Genomic DNA, 4,713 nt, shown 5'->3' on the forward strand with positions numbered 1-4,713 from the left:
ATTACATTGAGGATACAATTGAATATAACAAATCCCAAATCTACAACACCAATCAAGGGAAAAGTATGATGACAATGGGTGATGTGTCAAAATTAAAGGGAATGTGAAGTAGGTAAAATCATATATGGTTGAATACTTTAGTTAGTCAAGAAACTTGAATAGCAAAGGTATATTCAAAGGAAAGATTAGAGATGAACAGTACAGAAAAGGGAATTATAGCACTGTGGGAAAGGGATTTTTAGTAGATTACAAGATCTCTGAAGTTATAGCTGAAGATGACAGTGAAGTTGATAATGTTTGCAAAGAATTTTATATTCTTGGCATTGTGAATGTTCAAAAGCAGACATCTTATGTGATTATATATGTTTTATTAAATTTTAAATTATCCACTTGGTGTGATTGACTCTGTGGAAGGAAGTAACACTATAGTTAATCATTAGCTGGGGTCAGATGTGATCCAACTGTTCAGGTCTGTACTTTCTCAGAGCTGGGACATGTGACTGAGGGCCTTCCATATGTGCAGGACTAGGAATGACATAAACTGATGTTCCCAGAGCTGAAGGTTATGATTGTGGCCATGCACATTCACATGTCTATGCATACCATAAACTGATATTCCCAGAGCTGAGGGCCACAACTGGGGCTGAGCATAGGTGCAGATCTAGGAGTGCCATAAACTGACATGCGGTGCGCAGAGGGTTTTGGGTGAGGCACTGTGATACTATGGGGCATAGGGGGCTGGTTGTAGCCTGGGTTTGGAGGTATGTGCCTATGGCATTTATGCACTGCTGACAGCCTGCAGGGAACATGGAGAGGGAGGTATGGCTCAGGAGACAATTCAGAAAGGTGAGTTGGGCTGCTCTTGAGGTGGGGATGTGTGGTGCTTACACACACTGTGTGTTAGTGGGGCAGAGGTGCTTGGAGTATGGGGAGTGGGTGCAGGTGACAGCATTCAGGTGCATGGAGTGTGGAATGATTCATGGGCCATGGGGTGATTCATGGGTCATGGAGCTGTGCTGATGTGGGTAGCACATTCAAGGAATGCAGCTTGGCTTACTACCTATTCCCCATCTCCCCATCCATGTAGTTCTGTGGGCTCAGTACTTCCATGTTATGCTCCAGTCTTCTGACTCTCAGTTTCTCAGTTTCTGCAACCAGGGCTGCCCTATGTGGTGCAGAATATCTCCCAGGTCAGCTGCACTCTTGATTGCTGTCTCAGTTGCCCTCCTATCCCTTCTCTACCTTTTCCTTAGAGCAGGTCTGAACTTGATCTATATTTTTCATCCATCTTTCCAGAAATACTCACACACTGTAGCATGTTTCCAATACTTGCAGTGTGACACAATGGGGGACAGGAGGTTATTTGCAGCCTGGGATTGTTTGCAACTCCTCTCTTAACTCTATTAACTTAAGGTAAAAGCATAAAACCATATTTATTTATCTTACACAGAACATTAAGTGTAAAGATTCAATTTGTGACAATAACTAAAGGAAACAAGACATGTATAAAAGCAGAGTTTTTGTACACTACTAAAGCTATTTTGATATTAACCCCAAAGTTTCTATTAATTTAAATATAAATTATAATCCCCAGGTCAACCATTAAGAAAATATGAAATAAGTAAAGAAAATGAGAAGAGCAAAAGGAAATATTAAAGCAAAATGAATTAAACAAAGAAAGGAAAAATGGAGAAAACAAGGATCAAAAATACATATGACGGATAGAAACCAAATAATGAAATGGTCATTCTATCTTATTGGGAATGAATTTAAATGTAAAGTGAATAACTTTGCCAATGAAAAGGTGGAAATTGGCAGAAGTGATTACAAATAAATCATTACATGTTAAAGACTTAGACCTGGGAATCAGGCCAGTCTGACTAACACAGGTGACTTCAATATGCATTTCTGGGACTGGAATGCAGGATCTACAGCTGGCTTGGTATGTGGCTGCTAAACTCCTCACCCTGTGCTGGGTTTCCATGATGAACTTGCTAGTGCTGCTGAGCCATATCCCAGCCCAGGTGGACTCCCATTGCTGGTTCCTGGTCTGGAACCCAACAAGGATCCTACTTGCTTCACCTAGGGGTGACCATACACTCAACCACTGGGGTCAGGAGTGTGGCAGGTGGATCTGCAAGTCTGTCTTCTTGAGGGTAACCAGAGAACTGTGTGAATGGAGGTTTAGTCTCCCTTTGAGAATCACATGGCTTCTTCCAGCTTTGAAGCTGTTGTTTGTATTTGGAAGTGAACCAGGATACACTTTGGAGGGTCATGGAAATGAGGTCAAAGCTGTGGCATGGGCCCCATCTGGCAAACACCTAGCAAACTGCAACCAAGATAAGAATGTCTCTCAGGGAATTTGATGAAGAGAATGAGTATGAACATGTGAGTGTCCTCAACTCCCATACTCAGAATGTCCAGCATGTGGTCTGGAACACAAACCAGGAGTTTTAGGCTTTTACCAGCTGAAATGACACAGTGAAGTTGCACCAGGATCAAGAAGATGACAAGGTATGTTGTGCCACCCTAGAAAGTCACAATCCCACCTTGTGGAGCATTACCTTTGTCTCCAGTAGTCAGCACCTGACATCTTGTGCTGATAACTGTGCTATGTGTATTTTGTGCCGGTGCTTACAAGGCAACAAGCAAGTGGTGGCATGCAGTGGCTCTGACCCCAGCTGGAAATGTTTCTGCAGATTATCTGGCTTTTCATTTAAAAGCAATTATGATATTGTTTGTTGTCAGTTGACGTGGGCTGAGATTCAGACTTTCTTACAGAGGTTGTGGCTTTAATCCATTGAATGGCAGTCAAAGTTCCCCAAGGTACTGCAGACTGAGCCTGGTAAACAGAAAGCTGCTATCTCAGATGTCATTGGACACTTAGGGAGGCTTCAGAGCACCAGTGGAGCTCACCAGGAGCCTTCTGCAAGGGTGCCAGGAGAACTCACTAGAGAGGAAGACAATTGTGCATCTCACATGCTTACCAAGTGCCAGACGAGCAAACACACTCAGCATCTTGGAAGAGAAGTAACTTCCATTTGTCATGTTTCTTCAATGCCCTCTATTGAAAAAGTAAAATTATCATAAACTGATTCTGTATTTGTGGGTTACCATTTTTAATCCTACCAATTTGTACTCTTTACATTTTGAATTTAATTAAATACTTATAAATTTAGAACTGGTATACTCTTACTGGTGAAATAGATAATTTAAAAATAGTACTCATCATTACTAATATTTTTGCCATAATATATTTCTGTTGATATTAACTAGAGTAGAATAGCTTTCTTTTGGCTGTTTTTTGCATGGTATTTTTTTCAGGTTTCACTTTAAGCTTATCTCAGCAATTAACATATTAATTAGAGAAAAACCTAAGATTATATAGAAGATTTGAAAACGCCACTTGTTTTTCAAGCAACAATGGATTTCTTTAATGAGCAGTACATGAATCTTCAAATAATTATTAATATCAAAATGACATTAAAAAGCAAGTTTAAATTCTCTTCACAATGTGATTAAATGGAAATTACCAAAAATGAGCAAGGTGAAATTTTCCACATACTTGGAAATTAAAATATATTATCACAAATATCACATAGTTTATAAAGAACATAATGAGTTTAGAATGTATTTTGGAATTCATTTTAAAAAAAACTGTATCTGAAAATATGTTGGTAGCAACAAAAAATAAAGCATCAAAGGCCAATTTATAGCCTGTAATGCATGAGATGGAAATAAAGAAGTAAAGCTAGGAATCAAGGTACTAAACATCCATCACAAGAATTTCCAAAATTGAGAGACAACTAAACTTAATGGAGATAAAAAGAAAGAAAAGTATCAAATGAATAGAATAGGAAAAAATATCAAATGGAATAGTATAAAAACAAAGGGTGAATGGAAACACAGATAATTTTTAAAAAGCAATAAACTTAGCAGGTTTATGTATAGATTATTCCAGAAAAACTGAGGTGTAAATGTCAACATCAGAAATTAAAAGATAAACATTTTCAAGTGTAAATAATATCATATTTTTAAAATTATGTCAAATTTGGAAATCTAGATGGAATGAATGCATTTTAAGTAAAAAATTACAAAATCTGATGCAAGAAGAATTAGGAAACTGAATTTAAAATTTAAATTGCAATTTAAATTCAGAATCATTAAGATTCTCACAAAGAAAACATTACAGCCAAAAGTCTTCAGAATAAATTCAACAAAACATTATTGATAAGATAAAGTGGTAAGGTTGAATCTACCAGAAAACAAAAGTTATTATAAAAAATATTGTCAGTATGGAAAGGAGCAAAGGGCCAGAATTGAGAGAGCAAAAGAAGTTCCAAAAGTATATGTATTTATTTATTTGAGCTGCAACAAATTTGGCCCTGAAACAAAATGGTTGTTGGGGTAGTATGGGGTGTTTTCAATATACCTTGCTGTGTCATTTGCATATCTATGTAGAAAAACCAAAACATAATGCCTATTTCATATGCTGTATAAAATCAATTGTAGATGACTCTGAGTATGACTTGGAAAAGCAAAACAGTAAAGAAAAATTTTTCAAAAATAATACATAAAATTCATAATCAATAAAGGAAAAGATAGTTGAATTGAACCAAATGACCCTCAAAAATGATATTCACTGGAAAGGAAAAATTTAAGGGATGAAATGGCAATCCAGAAAGTGAGAGGTAATATTTACCACACCTAAAC

General features: G+C 37.2%; 1 pseudogene; it reads left to right on the plus strand.

Moving 5' to 3' along the window:
• The first annotated feature begins 1,982 nt into the window (after window positions 1-1,982).
• Window positions 1,983-2,796, plus strand: LOC143654598 (putative cytosolic iron-sulfur protein assembly protein CIAO1 pseudogene; annotated as a pseudogene).
• Window positions 2,797-4,713: the final 1,917 nt, after the last annotated feature.

The sequence above is a fragment of the Tamandua tetradactyla genome, chromosome 13 (assembly GCF_023851605.1).
Source record: "Tamandua tetradactyla isolate mTamTet1 chromosome 13, mTamTet1.pri, whole genome shotgun sequence".
NCBI classification, from domain to species: domain Eukaryota; kingdom Metazoa; phylum Chordata; class Mammalia; order Pilosa; family Myrmecophagidae; genus Tamandua; species Tamandua tetradactyla.